This window comes from Callithrix jacchus, chromosome 22 (genome assembly GCF_049354715.1).
Source record: "Callithrix jacchus isolate 240 chromosome 22, calJac240_pri, whole genome shotgun sequence".
Lineage (NCBI taxonomy): Eukaryota > Metazoa > Chordata > Mammalia > Primates > Cebidae > Callithrix > Callithrix jacchus.
The window spans coordinates 25,136,410-25,150,352 of record NC_133523.1 but is presented as its reverse complement, the minus strand read 5'-3'; the positions used below and the strand labels follow the sequence as shown (position 1 = coordinate 25,150,352).

The following is a 13,943-nucleotide window of genomic DNA, read 5'->3' as shown; positions in this document are numbered from 1 at the left end:
GTCATTGTTTAAAGCCATTTTCTTCTTTTTATGGGAGGGGTGGGGAGGAAGGCAGGAAGGGAGGGAAGAAGGACGGTAGGGAGGAAGGAAGGGATGAAGGAAAGAAAGAAGGAAGGGAGGAAGCGGGGAGGGAGGAAAGAAGGATGGTAGGGAGGAAGGAAGGGAGGAAGGAAGGAAGGAAGGAAGGAAGGAAGGAAGGAAGGAAGGAAGGAAGGAAGGGAGGAAGCATGGAGGGAGGGAGGGAGGGAGGGAAGGGAAGGAAGGAAATCAAGCAATGAGAGAGACATTGCCGACCTGGATCTAGAGGTTTACAAGTTGATTTCTTTTTTTTTGAGAGAAGGAAAGAAAAATAAATAAATAAGTAAAGGAGAGGAAGAAAGAGGAAGAGAAAGAGGGAGAGTAAATGGAAATATTGCTTTATTTTGAAAAAAAATGAGTATTAATAACGGCCAATCAATGTTTCATTTAAACTTATGGGTAGGTGTGATGTGGTATTGACAAGAATGTATATTTTGTGTATTTGAAGTGGAGAGCTCTATGAATATTTATTAAGTTTACTTGTTCCGGATCTGAGTTCGAGTCCTTGATATCCTTATTAACTTTCTGTCTCATTGAATCTAAGTCTCGTAACTGGGTGTTAGGATCGTTAGCTCTTGTTGCATTGATCCTTTTACCACTATATCTTTGTTGCTTTAAAATCTATTTTCTCCAATACGAGAATTGCAACTCCTGCTTTTTATTTATTTATTATTTATTTTTGCTCTCCATTTGGTTGGTAACTCTTTCTCCATCCCTTTGTTTTGAGTCTTTGTGTATCCTTGCATGTGAAACAGGTCTGGATATAACATGCCATTGGGTTTTGGCTGTGTCTTTTGATTGGGGGATTTAGTCAATTTAAATTTAGGGTTACTGCCATTTGATGTTGACTGGCTGTTTTATCCATTTGTTGGTGTAAATTCTTCTTTATGTTGGTGCTCTTTACTTTTTGGTGTATTTTTAGAAAGGCTAATACTGGTTGTTTCTTTCTGTGTGTAATGCTTCTTTCAGAAGCTCTTGTAAAGCAGGCCTGGTGGTAATAAAATCTCTGAGTTCTTGCTTGTTCATAAAAGATTTTATTTTTCCTTCAGTTGTGAAGCTTAGTTTGGCTGGATATGAAATTCTGGGCTGAAGGTTCTGTTCTTTGAGGATGTTGAATATTGGCCCCCACTCTCTTCTGGCTTGTAGAGTTTCTGCTGAGAGATCTGCTGTAAGTCTGATGGGCTTGCCTTTGTGGGTAATATGACCTTTCTCTCTGGCTGCCCTTAGTATTTTCTCCTTCGTTTCAACCCTGGTGAATCTAACGATTATGTGCCTTGGGGTTGCTCTTCTTGAGGAATATCTTTGTGGTGTTCTCTGTATTTCCTGGGGTTGAATTTTGACCTGCTTTGCTAGTTTAGGAAAATTTTCCTGAATAATATCCTGAAGGGTAATTTCCAGCTTGGATTCATTCTCTCCGTCGCATTCAGGTACACCTATCAAACGTAAATTGGGTCTTTTCACATAGTCCCACATTTCTTGGAGACTTTGCTCATTCCTTTTTATCCTTTTTTCTCTAATCTTTTCTTCACGTTTTATTTCATTAAGTTGGACTTTGACCTCTGATATCCCTTCTTCTGCTTGAACAATTCGAGTGTTTAAACCTGTGCATACTTCTCGGAGTTCCAGTATTGTATTCTTTAGTTCCATTAATTCACTCATACGCTCTAAGTTGTCTATTCTCAATAGGATCTCATCAAACCTTTTTTCAAAGTTCCTAGTTTCTTTACGTTGGGCTACAACATGATCTTTTAACTCACCAAAGTTTCTTAATATCCATTCCTTGAAGAGTGATTCTGTCATTGGGATGCGCTCGTTCTCCATCAAGCCTTGTTCCATTGTTGATGTGGAACTGTGATCATCTTTAGAGGGAGAGGCATTCTGATTTTGAGTATTCTCAGCTTTTTTACGCTGGTTTCTTCCCGTCATTGTAAATTTATCCTCCTGTCTCTTTGAAATTACCAACTTTCAGATTAGGTCTCTTGAGTGGGCATTCAGGTTGTTAGTTCCCAGGGCCAGAGCAGCAGCGTTAAAACTGATGGTGCTTTTCTGCCCAGGATTCTCCTGTCGGACTTCCATCTTGTGTCGGTAGTAGGTGACTCTGCCTTCCCGGGGCACCAAACCTCAGTCAGAAGGGAAACCGGTCCTGTTTACTCTGCGCCGAGCGCTCTCGCGCCGAGGTGCCGTCACAGCGGCTGCGCCGGGCTCTGGTGTCCTACTGGGGACCCGTGCGGGTCCTCTGAACCTGTTTACTTTGCTGCGAGAGCTGCTGCACCGAGGTGCTGGCGGAACCGCTGCACCGGCCAGGAGAGTCGCGCTGGCCACCCGTGTGTTTCCTCCACTGGGGGATCTCCTGCTCCATGAGCGACCAGAATTTGTCTGAAAGTGTGGCATCCTCTAGTTCTCCGCGCCTTCCCTGAGAGCTGCAATCCCGGGATGTTAGCGATCGGCCATCTTGGATCATCTCCCATTTTCTTCTTTCTTTTCTCTCCTGTAGTTTCCTATCTAGGTGCCTCACCCACTATTTTCCTGTTATTCCTAGAATATGTGATATAAAGAATAACGTACAGCCAATCAATAGCTTATGTGATTCTAATGTAAATTCTTGGTAAACAACTTAGAAAGTGCCTCTTCTGCACAGTGGCTCAGGTCTGTAATACCAACATTTTGGGAGGCCAAGATGGGCACATTACTTGAGGTCAGGGCTTCGAGATCAGTTTGGCCAACATGGTAAAACCCCGTCTCTACTTAAAAAAAAAAAAAAAAAAAAAAACTTAGCTGGGCATGGTGCTGTGCACCTGTAATTCCAGCTACTTGGGAGCCTTAAGTCCAAGAATCACTTGAACTCAGGAGGTGGAGGTTGCAGTGAGCTGAGATCATGCCACTGCACTCCCAGACTAGGTGACAGACTGAGATTCTGTCTCATAAACAAAAAAAAAGTGCCTCTTGTTTTTCCCTTCGAAAACCCACTTGCTATTTTCTCAAAACACAAAAAGAAGAAAAATAAAAGCCAAAAAAAAAGAAAAGAAAAAAAATTTTTTAAGAGAGAGTCTCACTCTGTTGCACAGGCTGGAGGGCAGTGGTGCAATTACAGTTCACTCTAACCTCCAACTCCCAGGCTCAAATGATGCTCCCACCTCAGCCTCCGAAGTAGCTAGGACTACAAGTACATGCCACCACACTTGGCTATGTTTTTTTCTTTTCTTGAGGCAGAGTCTTGCTACATTGTCCAGGCTGGTCTCAAATTCCTGGCCTCAAGTGATCCTCTCACCTTTCAGGCTCCCGACTATGGTCAGCCCATTTTTAAATTATCTTTTTATTGTTGAATTGTAAGAGTTCTTTATGTATTCTGATTTAAGTCCCTTATCAGATTTATGATTTGCAAAATAATCTCCCATTCTGTAAGAGTCTTCACTTTCTTGATGGTATCCTTCAAAACATTAAAGTTTTTAATTTTGATGACATCCAATTATTTTTCAGTGCTTGTGTTTTGGTGCCATATCTAAGAAAGCTTTGCCTAACCCAAGGTACAAAGATTTACTCCTATGTTTTCTTCTAAGAGTTTCTAGTTTTACATTTAAGCCCATGAACCACTTTGAGCTTATTTTCATATATCGCATTAGGTGAGGGTCCAATTGTGCTCTTTTGCATGTTGATATCCAGTCACTGAAAAGACACCATTTGTTGAAAAGACAAATTGCACTTCACTTTTGAAGTACATAATTATAATTGCATAATTAGTCATCTGACTCCTAGTTAGACTGTGCCAAGAGGGCAGGGATTGTGCCAATCTTGTTCATTACCATTATCTCCCACATTCAGCCCAATGCCTAGCTCTGAATATGCACCCATAAATACTGGTCAAATGAATTAATCATTTTGTTATTAGTAATAATAACTCTGCCACTCTTTGGGGTAGGTGTTATCATCTTCACATTACTTGGAAGGTAGGTAATGTGTCCCTTGCTTTGCTGGCTCTCAAGGTTTTGACTCATGTCCGTCCTCCTCACCAGAGGGCACACAGGCTCCTCCAGGGCAGGGACTGTTTCTCCTTCCTCATTTTGTTGCCACCCTCCCTCCTCCAAATTCAGCTCAGGGCTAGGCACAAAGCACAGGCTGGACAGATAGGCAAGTGAGGGACAAACAGAGAGTCAGTCAGTCTTCTCCACCACCAGGTCCCTACCTATCTCCAGTCTCTCCTGGCCTCAGACTGTGATCCAGCAGCACTGAAGGGCATGTGACCCCCTCCCAAATACCCTGCAGGCTGCTCTTTGCCTTGTGCTACCACATCCATGGCCCTTTTTGCCTGGAATGCCTTCCCATTCTATTTACAAAACCCAACTGATATTGTCTATGACCAGGTGCCATTTCCTCTAGAAGCTTTCTCAGATCCACCAGGCTGTTTGTCCTCTGGGCTCCTGCAGCCCCTGTAGTTTCCTGTCTCACAGCACTGACCACCCTGTTGCCACAGTTTACCCCCAACTCTGTCATCATGGGCAGAAATCATGCCTGCTAGTGTTTCCTGTGCCAAGCAGAGGAATCAGGATATGGCAGGTGCTCTTTGTCAAATGAACAAATAAATCCTGGAGAAAAAGGGCAGGTAGACTGAGGCCCAAGATGGATCTCACCAGGCCTCCTTTATTAGAGAGGGCTTGAGCTGATGAACAACTGAGGTAAGCACTCAGCAGAGCCTCACCCCCTGCTGGGAGAAAGGAGCCAGGTAGGGGTGTTGTCTTTCACCCAGTTTGTCCTGAAGGAAATGTGATCTCCACTGGGAGAACAAGAGGCCTCACTTTTCCCAGTCCTGACAGCTCCTCACAAGTCTCGGTCTGAGCCTGGACAGATGTGCCTCCAGTCTGTCTTGTGCCCTAGGTTTCGGGTGAGCAGTTCCTGAGTCCAGAAGCCAGGCTCAGTTCTGAGCTAAGCCCAGGAACAGGGACACCTGCTCACACTGCTGACACGTAAGAGAGAGGCCAGGCTTCCACTTCCCAGGAGTCAGAGATAGATGAACTTAAGTGCCTCAGGGGAGAAGGGAGGAAATGGATGCCACACAGGAGGGAGGGAGGGAGAAAAGAGAAAAGACCCGGCCTCCCTCTGATATAGCCAAGCAGGGTGTGAAAGTGGACTCTGGACTGCTTACTTCAGGTACACACAGGCTGTATGAAATCTAGCCCACAAACTTCTTAATATAAAGAACAAAGTATGGCGAGTGGCATTCAGCCCTACTTCTCCAACCTGACCTCCAACTTCTCTTCCAAAAAAAAGTCCCCTCCAGTGACAAGCTGGCATGGCCCTTCCTTGATGACCCTCAAACCCTCCCAGACCAGAAGGGAGGGGTAGGATGAAAGTGGGGGGAGGGGCAAAGAAGACAAGATCACAGCCAGCTGGGAGGAATCCAGGAAGGCTCTGTAAGGGAAGCAGCACTGGAGCTTTGAAAGGTATAAGTAGAGGATAATGAATATGGAGGGCAGAGGGCTGCTGGTGTGGAGGGCCTGCATCCAGGGCCCATGGACTGAAGATTCCAGGGCATGAAAAAGGAGGACCAAGTCTGGGCATGGTGGCTCAGGCCTGTAATCCCAGCACTTTGGGAGGCTGAGGCAGGCAGATCAACAGATCCCAGATTCCTAGCCTAGGAGCAACAGGCTATACAGATTAGGTACAGATTAGGTGTGTGGTAGGCTATTACCATTTAGGTTTGGGTAAGAATACTCTATGATCTTCCCACAGTCATGAAATTGCACTTCTCAGGAACAACGCAGGATTGAAGGTCTCGGTTAATCCGCGGAGAGGTGAGTCAGAGCTGCATTTTCAGACTGATCTTTGTTGCCCACAGAACGGGGAAATTCCAAAGAATAAAGGAGACGCGGGACACCAGGCGGAGGCTCTGCCTGGAGAAGCCGGCAGCCGGAGTGGCAGCGGCCGGCCCTACCCAGCGATCCCCACAGGCTGCGCTTGTCCAGGTGCCCTGTTGAAACGGCAACCTGAGACTTGAGAGGGCTGAACTCAAGACTGAAAGGGACTTGGGCAGTGGGCCAGCCCAGGGGATTGCAGGGACACAGCATGTGGGATACCACAGTGGGACAGACAAAATGGCGATTCCAAATGGTCTCGCCGTGGAGACTGTCCCTGAGGTGCTCCGTGGGGGAGGGGTGTCCACCATTGCTGAGGCAACCCACCCCGACTGAGACACACGCCCACTGCTGAGGCAGACTGCAGTTGCCGAGGCACCCCGCCCCTACTGAGATACACGCACATTGCTGATGCAGCCTGCCGTTGCTGAGGCAACCCGCAACAACAGAGAGACTCTGCTGCAGGGCGGCAGAACAGCAACAGCCTGCAGCAACGGGGCGAGCCTCACAACAGCAGGGCGGAGCCTCGGCAGTCAAATAGTGATTAGACTGCCTCCTAGCTGGGCAGGACACCTCAACAGACATCCAAAAGCAAAGCCCCAACCCCCCAAAACAGAGGATTTAAGAAAAAAAGGGGTTTTTTAATGAGCTCTGTTGCAGCAGAATCAAACATAGCAACCTAACAGCCCTGAATGAACAACAGAGCTCACAGCTCAGCAATTGAGCTCCTATAAAGTACAGACTGTCTCCTCAAGCAGCTCCCTGACCCCTCTATATCCAAAAGACTGACATTTGGCAGGCATCATCCTGGGACAAAGATAGCAGAAAAAGAAACTGGTAGCATCCCTCACTGCTCCGCAGCTGCTAGAGGTGTACCCCAGACAAGCAGGGCCTGAAGTGGACCTCAGCAGTCATACAGCGAAGGGGCTAGACTGGTAGAAGGAAAACCAAGTAACAGAAATACTTCATCACCAACAATCTGGGTGTCCACTAAGAGACCCAATCGAAAAGTCAGCAACTACGCAGATGACAAGTGGATAAATCCACAAAAATGGGAAGAAACCAGCGCAAACAGGAGGAAAACACCCGAAACCAGAACACCTCGCCTCCTAGAAAGGACCAAAACTCCTCACCAGCAAGGGAACAAAGCTGGACGGAGAATGACTGTGATGAAATGACGGAATTAGACTTCAGAAGATGGATAATGAGAAACTTCCATGAGCTAAAAGAACATGTTCTAAATCAATGCAAAGAAACTAAGAACCTTGAAAAAAGATTTGAGGAAATGATGACAAGAATGGATAAGTTAGAGAGGAATATGAATGAACTAAAGGAGCTGAAAAACACAATACGAGAACTTCGCGAAGCATGCACAAGTTTCAATAGCTGAATTGACCAAGCAGAAGAAAGAATATCTGAAGTCGAAGATCAACTCAATGAAATAAAACGAGAAACCAAGATCAGAGAAAAAAGCGCAAAAAGGAATGAACAAAGTCTCCAAGAAATGTGGGACTATGTGAAAAGACCTAACCTATGTTTGATAGGTGTACCAGAAGGGGACGAAGAGAATGAATCCCAGCTGGAAAATACTCTTCAGGACATCATCCAGGAAAATTTCCCCCACCTAGCAAGACAGGTCAACACTCAAACGCAGGAAATACAGAGAACACCACAAAGATATTCCACAAGAAGAGCAACCCCAAGGCACATAATCATCAGATTCAACAAGGTTGAAATGAAGGAGAAAATACTAAGGGAAGCCAGAGAGAAAGGTCGGGTCACCCACAAAGGGAAGCCCATCAGACTCACAGCAAATCTCTTGGCAGAAACACTACAAGCCAGAAGAGAGTGGGGGCCAATATTCAACATTCTTAAAGAAAAGAACTGTCAACCCAGAATTTCATATCCAGCCAAACTGAGCTTCAGAAGTGAACAAAAAATAAAATCCTTTGTGAACAAGCAAGTACTCAGAGATTTTGTCATCACCAGGCCTGCTTTACAAGAGCTCCTGAAAGAGGCGCTACACATAGAAAGGAACAACCAGTACGAGCCATTCCAAAATCACACTGAATGCTAAAGAGCATCAACATAATGAAGAATCTACAACAACTAAAGGGCAAAACAGCCACTTAGCATCAAAATGGCAGTATCAAATTCACACATAACAATATTAACCCTAAATGTAAACGGACTAAATGCACCAATCAAAAGAAACAGACTGGCAAATTGGATAAAAATCCAAAACCCATCAGTGTGCTGTATTCAGGAAACCCATCTCACATGCAAGAATACACAAAGACTCAAAATAAAGGGATGGAGGAAGATTTACCAAGCAAATGGAGAGCAAAAAAAAGCAGGAGTTGCAATTCTCATCTCTGATAAAATAGACTTTAAAGCAACAAAGATCAAAACAGACAAAGAAGGCCATTACATAATGGTAAAAGGATCGATACAACAAGAAGAGCTAACGATCCTAAACATATATGGACCCAATGCAGGAGCACCCAGATACATAAGGCAAGTTCTTAATGACTTGCAAAGAGACTTAGACTCCCACACAATAATAGTGGGAGACTTGAACACTCCACTGTCAATATTAGACAGATCAACCAGACAGAAAATCAACAAGGATATCCAGGGCTTGAACTCAGACCTGGAGCAAGCAAACCTGATAGACATTTACAGAACTCTCCACCCCAAATCCACAGAATATACATTCTTCTCAGCATCACATCACACTACTCTAAAACTGACCACATAATTGGAAGTAAAGCACTCCTAAGCAGATACAAAACAACTGAAATCATAACAAACAGTATCTCAGACCATAGTGCAATCAAGTTAGAACTCAGAATTCAGAAACCAACCAAGAACCGCACAACTTCATGGAAACTGAACAACTGGCTCTTGAATGTTGACTGGATAAACAATGAAATGAAGGCAGAAATAAAGAAGGTCTTCGAAACCAATGAGAACGAAGACACAACATGCCAGAATCTCTGGGACACATTTAAAGCAGTCTCTAGAGGAAAGTATATAGCAATAAGTGCCCATATGAGGAGAATGGAGATATCCAAAATTGACACCCTATCGTCAAAATTGAAAGAGCTAGAGGATCAAGATAAAAAAAACTCAAAACCCAGCAGAAGACAAGAAATAACTAAGATCAGAGCTGAACTGAAGGAGATTGAGACACGAAAAACCCTTCAAAAAATCAAAAAATGCAAGAGCTGGTTCTTTGAAAAGATCAACAAAATAGACATACCACTAGCCAGACTGATTAAAAATAAAAGAGAGAACAACCAAATAGATGCAATAAAAAATGATAAAGGGGAAATCACCACAGACTTCACAGAAATTCAAACCATCATAAGAGAATATTGCAAACAACTCTATGCACATAAACTAGTATACCTGGAAGAAATGGATAAATTCCTGGACTCCTATGTCCTCCCAAGTCTAAACCAGGAGGAAGCTGAAACTATGAATAGACCAATAACAAGGTCAGAAGTCGAGACAGCAATTAAGAGCCTACCACACAAAAAAAGCCCAGGTCCAGACGGGTTCACAGCCGAATTCTACCAGACACACAAAGAGGAGCTGGTACCATTCCTTCTAAAACTATTTCAAACAATCCAAAAAGAGGGAATACTTCCCAAATCATTTTACGAGACCAACATCATTCTGATACCAAAACCCAGCAGAGACCCAACAAGAAAAGAAAACTTCAGGCCAATATCCATGATGAACATAGATGCAAAAATCTTCAATAAAATATTGGCAAGCCGATTGCAACAGCAAATCAAAAAACTTATTCATCACGATCAAGTAGGATTCATCCCGGGGATGCAAGGCTGGTTCAACATACGCAAGTCTATCAACGTAATTCACCACATAAACAGAACCAAAAACAAAAACCACATGATTATCTCAATTGATGCAGAGAAGGCATTTGACAAAATACAACAGCCCTTTATGCTAAAAACCCTCAATAAACTCGGTATCGATGGAACGTATCTCAAAGTAATAAAAGCTATTTATGACAAACCAACAGCCAATATCATACTGAATGGGCAAAAACTGGAAGCATTCCCTTTGAAATCCTGCACTAGACAAGGATGCCCTCTTTCACCACTTCTATTCAATATCGTACTGGAAGTTCTAGCCAGAGAAATCAGGCAAGAAAAAGAAATAAAGGGTATTCAAATAGGAAAGGTGGAAGCCAAATTGTCTCTATTTGCAGACGACATGATAGTATACCTAGAAGACCCCATCACCTCAGCCCAAAAACTCCTGAAACTGATAAGCAACTTCAGCAAAGTCTCAGGATATAAAATCAATGTGCAAAAATTACAAGCCTTCCTCTACACCAATAACAGACTTAAAGAGAGCCAAATCAAGAATGAACTGCCATTCACAATTGCTACAAAAAGAATAAAATACCTTGGAATACAACTCACAAGGAACGTAAGGGACCTCTTCAGGGAAAACTACAAACCACTGCTCAACGAAATCAGAGAGGACACAAACAGATGGAGAAACATTCCATGTTCAAGGTTAGGAAGAATTAATATCGTGAAAATGGCTATACTGCCCAAATTAATTTACAGAATCAACGCTATCCCCATCAAGCTACCATTGACTTTCTTCACAGAACTGGAAAAAACCACCTTGAACTTCATATGGAACCAAAAGAGAGCCTGCATAGCCAAGTCAATTCTAAGCAAAAAGAACACAGCGGGGGGCATCACACTACCGGATTTCAAACTATACTATAAAGCTACAGTAATCAAAACAGCATGGTACTGGTACCAAAACAGAGATATAGATCAATGGAACAGAACAGAGGCATCAGAGCCAACAAAACATAGCTACAACCATACAATCTTTGATAAACCTGACAAAAACAAGCAATGGGGAAAGGATTCCCTGTTCAACAAATGGTGTTGGGAAAACTGGCTAGCCATGTGTAGAAAGCAGAAACTGGACCCCTTCCTGACACCTTACACCAAAATTAACTCCAGATGGATTAAAGACTTAAACATAAGACCCGGCACCATAAAAACCCTAGAAAGAAATCTAGGCAAAACCATCCAGGACATAGGAGTCGGCAAGGACTTCATGAACAAAACACCAAAAGCATTGGCAACAAAAGCCAAAATAGACAAATGGGACCTAATGAAACTCCACAGCTTCTTCACGGCAAAAGAAACAGTCTCTAGTGTGAATCGGCAACCAACAGAATGGGCAAAAATTTTTGCAGTTTACCCATCTGACAAAGGGCTGATATCCAGAATTTACAAAGAACTCAAACAGATTTACAGGAAAAAAACAAACAAGCCCATTCAAAAGTGGTCAAAGGATATGAATAGACTCTTTACGAAAGAAGACATATATGAGGCCAACAATCATATGAAAAAATGCTCATCGTCACTGGTCATCAGAGAGATGCAAATCAAAACCACATTGAGATACCATCTCACGCCAGTTAGAATGGCGATCATTAAAAAATCTGGAGACAACAGATGCTGGAGAGGATGTGGAGAAAAAGGAACACTTTTCATTGTTGGTGGGAGTGTAAATTAGTCCAACCATTGTGGAAGACAGTGTGGCGATTCCTCAAGGCCTTAGAAATAGAAATTCCATCTGACCCAGCAATCCCATTACTGGGTATATACCCAAAGGACTATAAATCATTCTACTATAAGGACACATGCACACGAATGTTTATTGCAGCACTGTTTACAATAGCAAAGACCTGGAATCAACCCAAATGCCCATTGATGATAGACTGGATTGGGAAAATGTGGCACATATACACCATGGAATATTATGCAGCAATCAGAAATGATGAGTTCGTGTCGTTTGTAGGGACATGGATGAATCTGGAGAACATCATTCTCAGCAAACTGACACAAGAACAGAAAATGAAACACCGCATATTCTCACTCATAGGCGGGTGATGAAAAATGAGAACACATGGACACAGAGAAGGGAGTACTAAATACTGAGGTCTATTGGGGGGAAAAGGGGAGGGCCAGTGGGAGGGGGGGTGGGGAGGGATAGCCTGGGGAGAAACGCCAAATGTGGGTGAAGGGGTGAAAGCAAACAGAACACACTGCCATGTGTGTACCTATGCAACTGTATTGCATGCTCTGCACATGTACCCCAAAACCTAAAATGCAATAAAAAAATAAAAATAAAAAAAAAGGAATTGCACTTCTCAGAATCTGTCCTTACTGTTAGGCAATGCATGACTGTATGTGTAAATTAAAAATATATATACATATTGAGCATATTGAGCATGGGATTCTATCATATTATAGGCAGGTCTGTTGGGCAGAGCTAAGAGCCAGGACACAGAGGAAGAAATAAAGAGCAGCATGAACCACCTGTGCAGAGTCTAGGGTACAGAAAGGCTGAATAAGGACCTGCTGTAGGAATTCCAGAGTTTCCTTCTAGCAAAGATGGTCAGGCTCCCTTCACCCCCCACTGCCCCCAGGAATGGCTTATTTGCAGGAAGAACTACAACTGGTGGGCTACATGTCTGTTGCCTTGAGACCAGGGTCTGGGTCACCATCCCCATCCCCCATCTGCAGTGCCCAGCAGAGGCCCAGTCATTCTTTAATCATCAAGAATGCCTTTGGGTGAGGGGGAGGGAAGGATATGCTCATTCAGGCCTTCATCATCTTGAATCTGTCTTATTGGAACTGAAACAGGTTCTGAACAGATCAGCCCTCAGTCTTTTCCCAATGCAGTCCATCCTTCACTCATCTGCCAGTCAGCCTTACCTGGGTCATGCCCTTGCTCAAAAACTTCCCACATCTCCCCACTGTGTATGGAATGAATTCAAAACTCCTCACCCTGGGTATGGCAGGCCTTGCACATTCCAGCATCTCTCAGACCACCTTCCCTCTTTCCTGACACCCTGTACAAGTCCCACCTCAGGAGCAACAACATGTTCCCCACACCGAGAAGCCAGCCAGCAACTGCTTCCCACCTTTGCTCAGCTTGCTCTTGGCTCTATGTCCTGTATGAGATGGGGCTGAAGACAGGTCTGTCTCTTGCTCATCTCTGACTTCCTCACATGGAGTGAAGGGAGATTCTGAGGAGGTCAACCTGACCAAGTGAGTGGGACAAGAGCAGGCAAAAGAAAAGCAGGCTAGAGCCTGGGGACACACATGAAAGGCCCCATACAAGAACGAATGTTCAGAAAAATTGTCTGAATCACACACACACACACACCATAAGTTCAACAACTTTCTGTATTTTGGGGGTGGGTGTTTAATTGCTATTAGAAAAACATGTTTTTGAAAGAACTAAATAATCAATGTTTGGCAGCTCAATGGAATAGGGCAGTGGCATCCCTGGGGGATGGAAGAGTAGATTCCCAACATTGCTGCTCTGCAAATGCACTGCCAAAAGGGGAAAGCTGCAGCCTGGCAGCCATTGGCAGTAGCCAACAGGTGATTCCAGGGTCAGCAAGGGTCAGCTTCCATCCCCTTACTCCCTTGTACCGCAGCAGAATGAACCAAGGCACACTTGCTTCTGGAGGAATGAAGATGCCACACGCAGCCTGCAGTTGTCAATGGCTCTTATGATAAGATGACATCTGTGGTTGGTTTTTAAGATGCATCACTGCATGTTTATTAAACTATTACTCCATCATATTTATTTGGCTACAAAACAACTCCCAGCCCACATTTCTAAAAGTGGTTTAGTAAAAACTAAAGCTTGAACATTAATACTCAAAAGCACCCTTGAGAATCAATAATAATGCTGCAGATAAAATGAAAGGGAATCAAAGTAATAAGTCTTGGTGGGGCTGCGGCTGCTTTTCAACACTTTCTTGTATGTTCGGGAAGCTAGAGTGGGGAAGAGCACCAAGGGCCTGAAGCACTGGGTGCAGAAATAGCCATCCCAACACCTGACTTCCTGACTTCCTGTCTAACATGCAGACATGATGGCGATGAAGAGGGGTGTCCTATGGCCACCTAGGTTTATATAAAGGGCCAAGAG

General features: G+C 43.9%; 1 protein-coding gene across 1 annotated transcript in view; it reads right to left on the bottom strand.

Annotated features, from left to right (window-relative positions):
- The window catches only part of LOC144580764 (uncharacterized), a 146,826-nt gene that overhangs the window by 64,464 nt on the left and 68,419 nt on the right, over positions 1 to 13,943 (bottom strand). The window lies entirely within an intron of this gene.